This window comes from Eptatretus burgeri, chromosome 10 (assembly GCF_056783735.1).
Source record: "Eptatretus burgeri isolate ZD-2024b chromosome 10, Ebu_testis_v1, whole genome shotgun sequence".
In the NCBI taxonomy this organism is placed as follows: domain Eukaryota; kingdom Metazoa; phylum Chordata; class Myxini; order Myxiniformes; family Myxinidae; genus Eptatretus; species Eptatretus burgeri.
This window is the reverse complement of record NC_140970.1, coordinates 45,921,135-45,938,634: the sequence shown is the minus strand read 5'-3', so window position 1 is coordinate 45,938,634 and position 17,500 is coordinate 45,921,135.

Here is a 17,500-nt window from a genome sequence, read left to right as displayed (position 1 = left end):
CTCTCCGAAAACATGGACCATCTTCTATCTTCTCATCCAAACTCTCTCTTCCTCTTATGTGGCGATTTCAATTGTCATCACGCCAGTTGGCTAGGTGTGGGTACCTCTCTCACCTGCCATGGGATATCAGCAAAAGCTTTCTGTGACTCATTGGGACTGACTCAATCGGTCAACTTCCCAACCCGGATCTCAACCAATGGTACTCCATCTCTTCTGGATCTGATTTTGACAAATTTCCCTGACAATATCTGCTGCTCTTCCTTCGCTCCAATTGGTTCTTCTGACCACGTCCTTGTCAAAGTGGACATCTCTCTGGCTGTCATCAGAGAACCACCTCACCGCCGTCGAGTCTGGCATTTCACTCAAGCCGACTGGCAGGGTCTCCGAGCAGCCATCAAACTTACAGACTGGTCTCCCATCACTACTTTCTCAAACATCAACTCATCCTGGGAATTCTTTCAAAGAAACTTGCTCTCCCTCATGCACAGATTTATCCCCTCTCGTGTTCAGTTGTCTTACCCTTCCTCCCGCCCTTGGTTTACTGAAGCTTGTGGCGAGGCAGTTGTCCTGAAACAACTTGCCTTTGCCTCATGGAAAGCAAACCCAACTAAGGGCAATCTCAGTTCTTTCCACAAAGCTCGGAACAAGTGTGTATCTACCCTCAGGAGAGCCAGAAAACAACATCTTTCTCATCTCAAGTCTGAACTCTCAAAGCTCTCTCCCTCCTCAAAATCCTGGTGGCGTTTAATCAAATCTGTTTCTGGTGTTTGTTCCGCCTCCATCCCCTCCCTTACCTCAAATGGCCGCACTGCTGATTCCACACGTGATAAAGCTGAATGTCTAAACTCGGTGTTTGCAGCTAAATCTTGTGTCCCAAACCCATCACTATCTCTACCCACTTTACCCAGTCGCACCCAACTGTCCCTGGACTCTGTATCCTTTTCTCCTGACAAGGTGGAGAGCTTGCTTTCAAACCTCGAGTCAGATTCTGCAACCGGTCCAGACGGCATCAGCCCACGTGTCCTCAAAGCCTGCTCTTCTGCTCTTGCTCACCCTCTCTCTGTTCTATTCACCCTCTCATTTTCCCAAGGTCATCTGCCATCTGCTTGGAAATCTGCTAACATCACTGCCCTGCATAAAAAGGTGCAAAAACAGATCCCTGTAACTACAGACCAATCAGCCTTCTCCCAATCATCAGCAAGGTTATGGAATCCATCATTGCTTCAGACATGAAATCCTTCCTCTTCTCCAATGGCTTGATTTCCAATCATCAATTTGGTTTCAGACCAGGTCACTCTACCCTGGATATGCTGCTACTGCTCTCCCATCAATGGATGGAGGTCCTCAATGCCAGACAGGAAATCCGAGCCGTATCCCTGGACATATCACGTGCTTTTGACACAGTCTGGCACCCTGCCCTACTCACCAAACTCTCTTCCCATGGTATTCAAGGCCATCTCCACTCATGGCTCGCAGACTTCCTCTCCTGTCGCAGTCAACGTGTGGCCCTAAATGGAGTTCTTTCATCCCCTCTTCCTGTGCAGGCTGGAGTTCCTCAAGGTAGCGTTCTGGGCCCTGTTCTTTTTCTGGTTTTCATCAATGATCTCTCGGACTCTCTGGAAAATCCTCTATTTCTCTTTGCCGATGACTCCACCCTCTGCCGTACCATCTGTCATCCCTCAGACCGGCAAGCAGCAGCTTCTTCGCTCACTGCAGATCTGGATAAAATCACAAACTGGTCCAACACGTGGAACATGTCTTTCAATCCACACAAATCTCACACTCTCACTATGTCTCTTCGAAAGGACCGTTTACAAAACCCCCCCATCCACTTTCTCAACAATCCTCTGGAAGAAGTCTTTTCTTTCAAGCTTCTAGGTCTCACTATCTGCCATGACCTTTCCTGGGAAAGTCACATTTCCAACCTTGCCTCAAAAGCCAGTCGCCGACTGGGAATCCTCCGTCGTGCTAAGTCCTTCCTCGGCCCTCTTGAGCTCCTGACTACTTACAAAGCTTTTGTCCGTAGCCTGATGGAGTACTGCTCTCCCCTCTGGGCTGGTGCTCCTGCCTCCCACCTTTCTCGACTTCACGCTGTCGAAACCAGGGCTTTTAAGATCATTGGCATCTCCCGCAATGAAGCTGAGTCTTTGGGCCTCTCACTCAATCACCGCAGGTTGGTCGGTGGTCTTTCTGTCTTCTACCGACTCCTCTCCAGCCTTGCCCCCTGCTCTCTCTGCGATTTGTCCCAACCACATTTCCACAGGGCGCTCAAGGTCCGCCAACAACCCCCTTCTGGTAAAACTACCAAAATCACGAATCACTGCTCATCTTCACTCTTTCATTCCTCTTTTTTCCCGCCTTTGGAATAAACTTCCTCACTCTATTCTTTCCCATTCTTCCCTCCAGGCTTTCAAAACAGCTGTTCACCACCACCTCTTATCTTCCCCCATCCAAATCCTCGATCTTTTCTACCCCCGATAATCCACCCAAGCCCACTTCCTTCAATTCTCCTGCTTTCCTTCCTGAAAGTCCCTGTAATGTCCATCTTCTCCTCGCCATGTTCCCCGTCCCATCCCCATCCCTCTCCCTTCCACAGTTCACCTGTGTCTGTTCCCCAATGTTTTGTCCCTTCCACTCCCACCCCTCTTGTCTCATGCCTCCTTGCTGTGAGTTGTGTGTTAGCTCTCATACGAGCCTCGACCAAGGTATACAAAAAAAAAAAAAAAAAAAAATGACGATTTTCAAAATCTATCTATCTCCTACATTTCTCAAGCGATCTTGAATTGTATTGTGGCATATGAATGTATGGGACAATATCTAAATTTGGTCGGGCCGGATTTTCGAATTTCACTTTCGTGTTCGCGTCACGTGACTTCAAAGTTTGCAAAAACTGCCCGACCTTCAGGAGGCTATATATTCTCCACTGGGCATGGTAAAAGTTAGTGAATGGTGTCATTGCATTGCAGCTGACCTTGTATATTATATTTACACATTTTCCGCCGAAAGTTCAAAAGTTTCAAAACCCGAAATGTAAACGTCGGCATTTATTTTCAAAATATAATTTCATGCGCGCGCCAATATGCCGAGTCATCTTTCACCAAACTGCGCAGTTCGAGCTGCGCAGTAGTCTTCGGTCATAACGGAACATTGAGAACTAGTGGTATTATTTCTCGCAGAGATGACTGTCACTCCCGCATGGGGGTAATTTTTCTCTCTATTTTCTCTCTTTTTTTTTCTCTATTTTCTCTCTGTTTTTCTCTCTTTTTCTCTCTTTCTCTCTCTTTTTCTCTCCTTTGAGTCTCCAAAATAGGTGACCCTTATTGTCAGTAATTCTGTCTGTTTGTTTGGATGTTTGTTCCTTTGTCATCAGCATAATTGGTAGTAAACGTGGACGGATTTTGACCAACTCGGGTGGTAGGTACATCTTATGACCTTGTGCGTTGGAAATTGTGATGGTTGCTAGGGACGCTTTGGTTCCCTTGCAACAACCGAAAAACCTTCAAAATCGGTACCGTTCACGCGAAATCAATTCCGAAAGCCATTATCCCACGTAGGGTTATGAAATTTGGCACGAATGATCTACAGGTGATGCTCTATCAAATATATTCTGGTTTTTGTGCTATATGGAATACTTTACCCGCAGCGCCCCCTACAATTAGGGTATGCACGAAAATTGGCAAAAATTGAAGGCCCCCTTGCGACCAGGTGAGTGCATCGATACGAATGAAACTTTGCAGGTTCATGGTACTCAATGAGTACGACAACTTTGCCTCACGACATATTGACCGATTTCACTTAGGTCATGGGTAAAAGGTCAATTAGTGCAAAAATCGATAATATGCGAGAGCTGGAGGTGCCTGAGGTGCCTTTGCGCCAAATGCTACTCCTCCTTGGGTTATGGTCGGATGGTCATGAAAATTCACACTAATCGTCTGGAATACATTATGCACAAATGATCGAGCCGGATTTTCGATTTAGATCTTTGCTCACCCACAGCACCCCCTCGAACTTTGGGGATTTCCGATTTCAAACCGCATTTTCAGTACTTTTCATTCAAATGGATACTGAGTAGTTATCAGGAGATGGAACTGGATGAGATTTGATATGCATAATCTTAAGGTGATTCCCTATCCGCTATATGACATCCATTTTGCTCTATATCTTATAGTTTCCATGCTGGGCGACCCATAGCCGCCTACCGGCTTGTTGGGTAGTCGATCGAGTCGAAAAAAAAATCTCAAATTTTTTTTGAGATTTTTTTTCTACCCTTATTGTCAGGTTTTCCGTGTGTGTGTGTGTGTGTGTGTGTGTGTGTGTGTGTGTGTGTGTGTGTGTGTGTGTGTGTGTGTGTGTGTGTGTGTGTGTGTGTCTGCACCGCGAGGCTCCTCAGCACAAACCAGCAAACCAATTTCGATGAACTTGGTGAACAGGTGCCATATGGGCTGGGAGTGTGCGCATTTCAGTTTCGTTGCTAAGCAACTACTCGTTGCCAAGCAACGGGACTTTGAAATTTTTGAAAAATAATAAAAAATTTATTTTTTCGAAATTCAAAATCGGCTTCCACGATTTTATGCGCACTATAATCAACCTCTTTGTCAAAAATTTCCAGCCGGATCCTATGAAAACTGACGGAGAAGATAGACTTTGAATGAACCCTGGTCGAAAACAATAAAAAAACGAAGTTCATTATATCTCAGAGACTATGAGTCAGATATACATGAAACTGGTATGGTAGGTTCATGGTATGTCCGAGTTATGTGTGAGAAAGAACCGTTGCTATGGACCCCTCCGTTGCCTAGCAACGGCCGAAAAACCTCAATGTGGGGGTATTTTAACGAAAAAACAATCTGCAGCATTAACCCTTGAAGCTAGAATCATGAATTTTCTTGTGCTTAATCCTCAGGTCATTCCCCATCGAACGTGCCCATCGCGTCAGGTTCTATTGGGTAGTCGACTACCCATGTCCGACTACCGGCTTGTCTCTCTCTCTCTCTCTCTCTCTCTCTCTCTCTCTCTCTCTCTCTCTCTCTCTCTCTCTCTCTCTCTCTCTCTCTCTCTTTCTTTTTCTCTCTTTCTCTCTTTCTCTCTTTCTCTCTCTTTCTGTTTTTCTTTTTCTCTCTTTCTTCCTTTTTCTCTTTTTCTCTGTTTGTCTCTTTCTCTCTCTTTCTCTATCTCTCTTTCTCTCTTTCTCTGTTTCTCTCTTTCTCTCTTTCTCTCTTTCTCTCTTTCTCTCTTTCTCTCTTTCTCTCTTTCTCTCTTTCTCTCTTTCTCTCTCTTTTTCTCTCTCTCTCTCTTTTTTCTCTCTCTTTTTTTCTCTCTCTTTTTTTCTCTCTCTTTTTTTTCTCTCTCTTTTTTCTCTCTCTTTTTTCTCTCTCTTTTTTTCTCTCTCTTTTTTTCTCTCTCTTTTTTTCTCTCTCTTTTTTTCTCTCTCTTTTTTTCTCTCTCTTTTTTTCTCTCTCTTTTTTTCTCACTTTTTTTTCCTCTCACTTTTTTTCCTCTCACTTTTTTTCCTCTACTTTTCTGTCTCTTTTTCTCTTTCTCTTTTTCTCTTTCTCTTTTTCTCTTTCTCTTTTTCTCTCTTTCTCTTTTTCTCTCTCTCTCTCTGTCTGTTTGTTTTTCTCTCTCTTTTTTTCTCTCTTTTTTTTTCCTCTACTTTTCTGTCTCTTTTTCTCTTTGTCTTTTTCTCTCTTTCTCTTTTTCTCTCTTTCTCTTTTTCTTTCTTTCTCTTTTTCTCTCTTTCTCTTTTTCTCTCTCTCTCTTTTTCTTTCTTTCTCTTTTTCTCTCTCTCTTTCTGTCTGTTTTTCTCTCTCTTTTTTCTGTCTCTTTTTTCTCTCTCTCTGTCTGTCTGTTTGTTTTTCTCTGTCTTTTTTTTTTCTCTCTCTTTTTTCTCTCTCTCTCTCTCTGTCTGTTTGTTTTTCTCTCTTTTTTCTCTCTCTTTTTCTCTCTCTTTTTCTCTCTTTTTTCTCTCTCTCTCTCTTTTTCTCTCTCTCTCTCTTTTTCTCTCTCTCTCTCTTTTTCTCTCTCTCTCTCTTTTTCTCTCTCTCTCTCTTTTTTCTCTCTCTCTCTCTTTTTCTCTCTCTCTCTTTTTCTCTCTCTCTCTTTTTTCTCTCTCTCTCTTTTTTCTCTCTCTCTCTTTTTTCTCTCTCTCTCTCTTTTTCTCTCTCTCTCTCTCTTTTTCTCTCTCTCTCTCTTTTTCTCTCTCTCTCTTTTTTCTCTCTCTCTCTTTTTCTCTCTCTCTCTTTTTCTCTCTCTCTCTTTTTCTCTCTCTCTCTTTTTTTCTCTCTCTCTCTTTTTCTCTCTCTCTCTTTTTCTCTCTCTCTCTTTTTCTCTCTCTCTCTTTTTTTCTCTTTTTTTTTTTCTCTCTCTTTTTTCTGTTTTTTTTTTCTCTTTTTCTCTTTCTCTTTTTCTCTCTTTCTCTTTTTCTCTCTTTCGCTTTTTCTCTCTTTCGCTTTTTCTCTCTTTCGCTTTTTTTCTCTTTCTCTCTTTCTCTTTTTCTCTCTTTCTCTTTTTCTCTCTTTTTTCTCTCTCTTTTTTTTTTCTTTTTTTTTTCTCTCTTCTTTTTCTCTCTCTTCTTTTTCTCTCTCTTCTTTTTCTCTCTCTTCTTTTTCTCTCTCTTCTTTTTCTCTCTCTTCTTTTTCTCGCTTTTTTTCTCTCTCTTTTCTCTCTTTATTTTCCCTCTTTTTTTTCTCTCTCTCTTTTCTCTTTATTTTCCCTCTTTATTTTCTCTCTTTATTTTCTCTCTTTATTTTCTCTCTTTATTTTCTCTCTTTATTTTCTCTCTTTATTTTCTCTCTTTATTTTCTCTCTTTATTTTCTCTCTCTTTATTTTCTCTCTTTTTCTCTCTTTTATCTCCTTTTTCTCTCTTTTTTCCTCTCTTTTTCTCTTTTTTTTCTTTATCTCTTTTTCTCTCTCTCTTTTTCTCTCTCTCTCTTTTTCTCTCTCTCTCTCTCTTTTTCTCTCTTTCTCTTTTTCTCTCTTTCTCTTTTTCTCTCTTTCTTTTTTCTCTTTTTTTTTCTCTCTCTTTTCTCTCTCTAAATTTTCTCTGTGTTCTTTTTCTCTTTCTTTTTCTCTTTTTCTGTTTTCTCTCTTTTTTTCTCTCTTATTTTTTCTCTCTCTATCTTATTTTTCTCTCTTTTTCTCTCTTTTTCTCTCTCTTTCTCTTTCTTTGTTTCTCTTTCTCTCTCTTTCTCTCTTTCTCTTTCTCTTTCTCTCTCTCTCTTTCTCGCTTTCTCTCTTTCTCTTTTTCTCTCTTTTTTTTCCCCTCTCTTTTTTTCTCTCTCTCTCTCTTTCTCTCTTTTTCTCTTTTTTTTCTTTCTCTCTCTTTTTCTCTCTCTATCTTTTTCTCTCTTTCTCTTTTCTCTCTTTTTTTCCTCTCTTTTTCTCTTTTTTTTCTCTCTCTTTTTCTCTCTCTTTTTCTCTCTTTCTTTCCCTCTTTTTCTCTTTTTCTCTCTCTTTGATGACTTGATGTGAACCAATACCAATGATTGCATGTGTCACAGAGCTGGGAGAGAGCCGTAGCCCGTAGCGATTCTCTCCCTCCTCCCTTTGGCGTTGTCTTCCACGCGTCATGTCGTCGATACGGGTGTGCTTGGTACATGTATACAGATAGATACATGGCGCTGACTGTGTGCGGACAGGCCTCCCATGCGTAACGAGCTCATGAGAATTCTCGAGGAAACCAACCCCGTCCTGCACGATATCGTCCACCCTCTTCTCGTTTCCCAACGGAATTCCAATGCAGCCTCCACTAAGGATGTTTATCTGATATGGATGTTCGAGAAAACAAAATGAGCACACGCTCCGAGATTTTATTATCAACATCCGTTTCAGCCGAGTTTGTGAAGGTTACTCGAGGGACTGATAGCGAAAACGGCAGCCTTTATATTTAGCTGACCTACATTCGATTCGACCAAGAGCAGGAAAACCTGAGCGGGAAAAGCTGGAATACTTCCCGAGTCCAGGAAATCCAATACTCGATCAGTGGACCCATGAAGCTGCCCATGAAAGGCATTGCACCAACCGGCCATTGGACAGCTGACTCTTCCCAGATGCCAAATAGCGAGGTGTAACCTTTTGATAGGTCAAGTGCAAAGACCAGTAAAACCGGCAGATTACGTGAAGGTGGTAGTGCTAACTAGACATGGTGTTGATGATGTTTGTTGGTGCAAATCCGGCCAGGCACGATGAACCATTCGTTGGGAGAACCGCTAATGATCTGCCAGGCGCTTTGTGCCTGCAAATCGTTTATCGCTTTCGCTTTTCCCAAGAGATGTTTGATGGCGCTAACTCCATTTGCACTTAACTTATAGGGACGTGCAGGTGTGATGGGGGATCAAGGTGGGACGAGGCTCCAAGGTTCTTGCATCGTGTTTTTTCAACAGCCCTTCTGCTAACCAATAATGGTCCCAAAATACGGGTGGTCCTTCAAAGCAAGTGCTTGACCGATGCAAATAGAAACCCCTCTCCTCTTCATGCGATCTCAAAGTCTTTATTAACTAAAGATTTAAATGCTCTTCGCTTATAAAGAATTACTTTATGAAATCAAACAACAAAAACATGACATGCACCTTTTATTATCATCCTATATGTACTCTGTCGACACACGAGCCTTGTGTTGGCTTCACAGTTAAGATGGCTGGCTGAAGATCTTTGGCATCTTGAGTTTGAGCCGCTGTCGTTCCGTTAAATATCACGAGCTGGGTTGATTCTTAATGGTTAGGGTGGTGGGCTTGGGATCCGAAGATCCTGAGTTAAAATCCCACTCGGCTGTTGAATTAATACCAGGTGGGGTTCACTCTCCTTGTCATCTTTCTGAGGTCGGCAAAATGAGTGCCAGCTTGCTGGTATCCTGTGTCGGAGTGGCGACCCGTCCAGGATTGTGCCCAACAGCCAAGGAGACTGCTAAAGCAGCACCAACGCTCTTCACAGAGTATGGTCCCAATGGATGGATTTTATCCTTCTGCGGTTGGCAAAATGAGTACCACCTTACTGGGAACAGGGGCACTGCATCAGTTGCACAGCCACACTCACATAAATGATGCATTCAGCAGCCACAGGCTGCATACGAAATGCTGGTTATTTCAATTTAATTATATATATATATATATATATATATATATATATATATATATATATATATATATATATATATATATATATATATATATATATATATATTTGAACACTGCATCCAAAATAATCTATCCATACCAAGAAAAGGTTGTACGTGCGCGTGTGCCAGTGCGTGTGTCTGTCTGTGCATGTGTCTGTCTGTGTGTCTGTGCTGTTCCTCCATAACTCCAAAACTCCAAAACTATTAAGCCAAGCAGCCTGAAACTTTACATGCACACGAAGAAAACTCCAAGGAAGTGCAAGAGTGAAAATTGGGTGTTTGCGTTAATTAAAACACTCCTTTTGAAGATAATAATTAACGGCATTATTTAATTGTATCCTTCACGATCCTCGGCCTCCTCGCTGTCTGGGGTCTTACGGTGTTTCCTGGGTAACCTCGCTGGGGTCTGAAGCTGCCATTTTTTTGACCTGCTCAACCATGCTTTGACTTGGAACAGGTCACAACGATTTCTTAACGATAAAGTTTTTTTTTTTTCTTCTTCCACTTTCTTCACTCAGATTATCGAACGCCTGTTCATCATAGTTCTGAATCGCTGAATATATTGCAGTGCTTATAAACGCCTGGAGACGTCAGCGTTCGTGGCTTTATTTAATTTGCATGTATGAATAACCGAGAGAATCTCTTAAACTAAGCATTATTAGAAAATGTAAGCTCCAGATTTGAAAGTATCAGCAGTTCTGACTGAAAAAAGTGTTGATTTGTTCAATTCGGACATTGCACGGGCGTTTCCGGGTGCAGAGTTGGATGGACGGTAATTGGTAATCGCTTGCCAAACCAGGTGTTCCGTTGGAGTGCTTCCTTGAGTGCTTAAGCCACTTACTCAACTGTTCAGTGCAGTTTGTGTCCTGATTGGGATGCACAGTCGACAGTTACAACAAGGTAGAGGTACTGATAAGGGCAAGGAAAAATGGCCTTATCTGATGAATCAAAGTTAATGATCCACTGCATGTCTGCCTTCCCTTCCTCTCACCTCACACTGTCTTCTTTTCCCCCACTCCTCCTCGCTCCCCTCCCTCCTCGCTCCTTTCCCCTCCACCTCTTCACTCTCCCCGCGCTCTCTCCCCCACCCGTCTCTCTCCTCTTTTTCTTCCCCCCTCTTTTTCTCATTCCCTCCTTTAGTATTACCATCAGCAAAGTGACGGGTGGTATTTCAGGTGAGGTATGGGAGCATGCACCAGAGTAGTGCATCACTGTGTCCACTTTCCGCGAGCACTCCAGGGTCCTCCGTCTGACCATCCCCCAGGCAGATGCCTTGAGATGTCGATCAACCAGCTGCAACCACGAGGCACGTGGTCGGCCCATTGGCCTCCTCCACTCACGACACTCCTTCGCTGAAAGAATCTGTTGAGCAGGATCAGCATTAGGAAAATGAGCCACATGTCCATAAAGCCGCAGCGAACGCTCACCGACGATGCAGGTAACAAATCCCATTTGAGTCTCTCAGCAACCACTTGCTGGACACAAAGTCTGACCAGCGACAGCCAAGGATTCTCTGAAGAGACCTGGTACCAAAGGAATTAAGTCTCCATCTCAGATCCCTGGTCAGAGTCCAAGTCTCACATCCATAGAGCAAGACTGGAAGCACCAAGGATTTGAAGACTCGCACTTTCATCCTCCCGCACAGGTACCGGCAGCGCCACACCCCATGATCCAGTGAATCCATGACTCCCCAGGCCCGACCCAGACGTCTATTGACCTCTGACTCGCAGCCAGCAGAGACATGAATATCACTGCCAAGGTAAGTGAATCTCTCCACGACCTCAACGTCCTCACCACAAACAGGCACAGACAGGACAGTAGCATCCAAGATGTCATTGAAAGCCTGAATATTAGTTTTGACCCAGGAAACCCGTAATACCAGCGGCTCCGACTCCTCATTCTGCACCTCGAGGGCCCCCAAAAGGATATCTAAAGTCTCTGCAAAGATGACTGCATCTTCTGCGAAATCAAGATCAGAGATCTTGACATTCCCAAATGATGCACCACAGCTTGATCTCCCTGACATCCTCTCCAGAATCCAGTCCATACAAGTGCTGAAAAGTCTGGGAGCCAGAACACGCTCCTGACAAACTCCAGTAACAATGAGAAAAAAGTCAGAGATGGTACCACCACACTTCACAGCACTCTCAGTACCAGAGTAGAGTTCAGAGATCAGATCGATCAGTTTTGGTGGCACCCCACAAAGAACAAGAATCCTCCAGAGGGCATCCCGATACACTGAATCAAACGCTTTACAGAGATCAACATAGGCTGCAAGCAGCCCCTGCCAATACTCCCATCTGCGTTCGGTGAGGACACGAAGGGCAAGGATACGGTCAATCGTTGACCTCTTTGGTGTAAAGCCTGCCTGCTCTGGATGCTGGTGCTCAAGCAGATGGTGGCGAACCCCATCAAGACTTATCTGAGCAAAGACCTTTCCCGGCACTGAGAGCAGCGTCACCCCTCGGTTGTTGTTGCAGTCTTGGCGATCACCCTTCCCTTTCCAGAGAGGGTCAATAAGACCCCTCTTTCAGTCAGTTGGGATGATGCCTGTGTTCCAGGCAGAGCACAGAACTGCATACAACGACACGAGTGCAGCATTTCCACCAGCCTTGAGAAGTTCAGTATGGATGCCACAGATCCCTGGAGCTTCACCCCATTTCAACCGGTTCACAGCAGCCTGTTTTTCCACAAACGAAGGTGGACCACAGTTGATTGCAGGGTCAGCTATTGGGATTGTCACACCCCGACATCCAACTCCACAGCTGGTGGATCAGCCTGGTACAACCGCTCAAAGTAACCAGCCCAGTGGGCCTTCACTTCGGACTCCTCTGTCAAGAGCCTACCACCCTCTGCTCGAACTGCAGTACACTGATGGACAGGCTTGGATGAACGCAATGCATGAATTCCCCTGTAAGCGGGACGAGAATTACTTGACCACAGATGATGCTCTACCCCCTCACAGATTACTTGCACATAGGTCTCCTTGTCCACCCTTAGCGCATGTGCAGTTTTATGGCTCAGCTCCCTGAACAGCTCAGCTCTGCCATTCAGCCTGGCTCTGCGACTCTGGTCAATAGTATCCAGTATCACTTGAAAGAGAAAATTCTTCTTCGCCCTTTGGTGAGTTCCAAGACATCTACCGGCAACATCAAGGACGGTGGTCTTGAAGGCACTCCACAACTCTTCAGGATCCCCCAAAGCTCCCAACCCCCCAAAATCTTCACTCAGCTTGTTCGCAAACTCCTCAGCTACTCTCTCATTCTTGAGCTTGCCAACATCCAGCATTGGCTGGGATGGTACCATTCTCCTGGATTTAAGGTGCAACTTCAGAGTTGCTACAACAAGCCGGTGGTCAGTATTGAGGAACTGAGCACTCCGGTAGACCCTGCAGTTCTGGATCATCCTCCAGCGACCATCAACGAGCACATGGTCAATCTCCTTTGCCACGCCGCCAGCGTTGGAATACCAAGTCCATTGATGAGCCTGTTGGTGCTGAAACCATGAACCAGCCACCCTAAGTCCGTGACTTCTTGTAAAGCCAAAGAACTTAGTACTATTCTGGTTCACAGTTCCAGACCCATGGGGACCAACACATGTCTTATAACCATCCCTATCAGTTCCAGTTGATGCATTGAAATCCCCCCAGACTCAAAAAGTATCTCGCCTGGGCACTGATCAACCACAGACTCAAGCCTGGTGTAGAATATGTCCTTCATGGTGGATCACTCACCTCAGCCAAAGCATGTACAGAGACTAAGGAAATGACACCCAAGGAGTGATGAATCCTTCATTTCATAATATGCTCTTTGACCGGTGTTTCCTTAATTATCATTGAAATCAGCTTTTTGGACACAGCTACAGCAACTCCTTCGGCATGGTAACCATCAGAGTGACCAGACCAATAGTATGTGTAACCACCCATTATGATTTCGCCGCAATCCGGTCTCAGAACCTCAGAGAGTGCTGCAATAGTGATGTCCAAACATTTGAGCTCAGATTATAACAGAGACAGGTGATCATCCTATATTAGGGATAGGATATTCTGGGCACCCACCCGAAGGGACCGCTTCAGGTTAACCCAAAGAGACCGCCGTCTGGTGGACGACACCTCAGCACCACCCCAAAACACTCTCCCGCAATCTGACCTGTGAAGCTCACCCTGTGGTTTCCCTCCTATCATCAAAGATTGGGGGTCCCGAAGGCTTTTCCCCAATCCCATTATCCAGTGAGGTGCCCTGTGAAGGGAAGCTGCACAGGAGGTACTCCCACGGAGTGGGTTTTCAGATTAAAAAAAAAAATGCTTTTTGAATTTTGTGGAATGAAGGGTTTGCGGTGGCTGGAGTGCAAATCCTGCCACCAACCTCCTTAAAAAGGTAACCCAACTGCAGGAGGATGTCCACAGACACAGTTGGGCACTAGATATGGATGGACATTGGCTCACAAGGAGCTACTCCGCCTTTTGACAGGTTTTGTTTTAATTCCTGCTGGGTGTCCACATCATACACCCTCCTTTCCAGGAAACCTGGTGGGGGAGACTGTTTAGTCGCCGACAACCCGACCATGAAACAGGTTAGTACAGGTTTACAATGGTACCTGTAGCAAGTCACAAATCTAATCTGGCCTTCATTTGGCTCGGACAAAATATGCCGTTGGTCAGCTGTTCAGAAAATGGTGTTTCACGTGGGCAAGTCACACGCTCTCACACTGTCTCTCCACAAGGATTGGTAACACTGAACAACAAATTTCAAAATTTTTTTTTTACTGGAGATGTGTAAAGTGATTAAGACTAATTTGGGTACGCTGATTTCAAAAATCATAACCGTTTTGCTGTATCACGTCAGGATTTTCAGGAACAGAAATATTCCCATTGCCTAGAAGTCAGGATTTCAATGAAATTTACATATGTCTTTAACATGTCTATTTCGTACAATTGTTGTTAACTTGTGTTATATTTCTTTCTTTCAGATAAAGATGAGTAGGCGTTCCTGTACCAATCATCCTGACAACTTCTGTTATGTCTGTGGTCGGTATACCAAAAAAGATCAACAGCGAAGTATATCTACAGCAGTGAAAATGAAGGCCGCCTACTTTCACTACTTCGGGTGTAAGGTGGGGGACCAAGAACAGAGCTGGGCACCACACATCTGCTGCACAAGCTGTCACACAACCTTGACTCAGTCGTTGGTGGGCAAGCGCGCGAGCATGCCATTTGCGGTGCCCATGATATGGCGTGAGCCGCAGAATCATCATGATGATTGTTATTTCTGCTGCACAAGCATCGCCGGCTTCAACAAGAAGAATAAAGGTCACATCAAGTACGCTGACTGCGTCTCTGCTCGTAAACCTGTGCCTCATGATGACGAGAACCCCGTTCCAACACCTCCAGCCGATCAGAACATAGCTGTAAGCAGTGGTGAAGAGGATGGTGATGATGAACCTTTTGAACCCGACACTCAAGAATCACACCTTCTGAACCAGGGAGACTTAAATGATCTTGTAAGAGATCTCTCGCTGTCAAAGGCGAAGGCAGAGCTGCTTGGATCAAGGCTGCAGCAGTGGAATCTACTTGAACCTAACACCAAGATATCCTTGTTCAGAGCACGTCACAGAGACATGGCTGAGTTCTTTGAGATGGAAGACACGATGACATTCTGCAGTGACATCAACGGTCTGTTGAAAGAACTTGGGTGTGATCACGATCCTGCAGACTGGCGCCTCTTCATCGACTCGGGGAAGAACAGCTTGAAGGCTGTTTTGCTCCACAATGGCAACGAGAAACCATCAGTCCCACTGGCTCACGCGTTCGGCATGACAGAGACCTATGAGACCATGCGGCAGCTGCTTGATTCCATCAAGTACAATGACTTCAACTGGCACATCTGCGGAGACTTGAAAGTGGTGGCGCTGTTGTTAGGGCTGCAGTCAGGCTACACGAAATACATGTGCTTCCTTTGTCTCTGGGATAGCAGAGACGACAAGAATCACTGGACGAAGAAAGATTGGGAAGAGCGAAAAGAGCATGTACCTGGTCGACACAACGTGAAGCATGTCGCCCTTGTCGACCCAGCCAAGGTTTTCCTTCCACCACTCCACATAAAGCTCGGCTTGATGAAAAGTTTTGTACGGGCAATGGATCTGAATGGGCGTGGGTTTTTATACCTCAAGGAAAAGTTTGGCAACACCTTGTCGGAGGCCAAGATCAAGGCTGGTGTCTTTGTTGGACCGCAAATCCGACAGATTATGAAGGACGAAACTTTTCCGACAACTCTAAACCCCAAAGAGCTGGCAGCGTGGAGGAGCTTCAAAGTTGTGACGGACAACTTCTTGGGGAACGAGCGCGCGGACAACTATGAAGAAATAGTGCAGCAGCTGCTGGAGTCCTTCAGGAAACTTGGCTCCAGGATGTCCCTGAAAATCCATTTCCTACACCAGCACCTGAACTTCTTCCCTGACAACTTGGGAGCAGTCTCGGACGAGCACGGCGAGCGATTCCACCAAGAGATTTCACTCATGGAGACGCGTTACCAAGGGCGGCACAACCCGAACATGATGGGCGATTTCTGCTGGTTCCTGCATCGTGAAACTGACACAGAGCAGCACAAACGCAAAGCCAAATGCCTAAAGCATTTTTAATTACATTCTAGTGGAGTTTTTCTGTAATTTCTATAATTTTGAAGCATTCATGATGAAATAAATGAATAAATGAATTTTTGTAAATTTCATTGAAATCCTGACTTCTAGGCAATGGGAATATTTCTGTTCCTGAAAATCCTGACGTGATACAGCAAAACGGTTATGATTTTTGAAATCAGCGTACCCAAATTAGTCTAAATCACTTTACACATCTCCAGTAAAAAATTTTTGTTGTTCAGTGTAATCAAACGATCTGATGCACTTTGTAAAGTGATATCCTGGAAGAGGTACAGTTCTTGGAACTCCTTAACCTCACAAACTGATATAACTTTTCACTGGAGAATCATATCACCAAGCCAGCATCAAAGGCCAGTCGCTGTCTGGGTGTTCTCCATGGAGTTCAGGCATTCCTGAGGAGCACCAAGCTCATCACTGTGTGCAATGTTTTCATACGGACAACGGAGCTCCATGAAACATTGGTCTCGACTCTTGGTTGATGCTCCTGCTTCCGACCTTGCACCTTCATGTGGTTAAAAAAAAACAAGGATTTCGCAACAATGGTGGCAGGAGGCAGTAGTAGGTTCTCAAGGTAGGAGGCAGTATAAGGTTGGTGGGCTCTTTTATTGAAGCTTACATCTGGCCTTGCTCCTCAAGTCCTAACTCTGCCTTTTCCAAGCCACCCCAAGTTGCATGTGTTCATCTAGAAGCCCTCATATGCTCATCCTCTCAAAGTGCAGACTGGTCGCCCCCTTGTTCATTTGTCCACTGATTCTCCGGCTTTATGAACCGTCTCCCTTCATCCGTTCTTTCGTCCTCACTTAAATCTTCCAAATATGCTACCCATCACTACCTGATGCGTTCACCCTTGCACATTCATGATATCTTAGAGACGCATTGATTCCTCTCTGGGCCATTGTTACTCGTTTTGGTGTTCTTCCTCATTTCCTCCTTGTCACACGTCCACTTACCCCAGCCCCCTTCCACATCTACAATGCCATTTAGTAGTTTGTGAACCTGCTGCCGTTTGTCGTTCAGTTATTCCATGAGTCCAGACACTTGTGTTTAAAATAACTTACCATATCCTGCCATGTATGTGGAATTCCCTGCAAATCACCCACTAACAACCACATCACTTCAATTCACAACTTGACCCAACCATCTTCAATCCAATGCTGTTTCTTTGTCCATGGTGTTGTCTCCCATGCTTCTTATTTTTCTTCCATTTCTTGTATCCATCCCCATCCCTTTATTATCTTTAATTATGCTAAATCCGTTGGAAAAGAATGTGTGAACAAATCGGAAATACCTTTGAGTCTTCAATACAATTATCACTTATTTTGATCTGTTGCTTCAACCACCTACAGAAATTGGCCTCAATGGGCAGGTGGTGTTAAATCCACATGCTTATTGTTTCCAAAATGCTTCGTGTGTTTATATTGTGGTGGTAATTTGTCAGCAACAGAATTAAATGGAGCTTGATTTAAGGTTCATTGGAAATAATTGGTCGTTGAGAAATATATAACTTTAACAACCTGTCATGAAGTGCATTTTTATTCTCTGCTCATTCCTTCTTCAGTTGTACATCGGAAACACCTTTTGGAGGATGGGGGTTTGCAAGGAAACAACAGCACACAGGAAAAGGCCACTCACCCCCCCTCCCCCCCCAATCATACATCTCTTGTTGACTTGATCTCATAATTTACTGTGCTATTACTTGTCATTTTATTAATCTCATTGTCATGATTAACTAA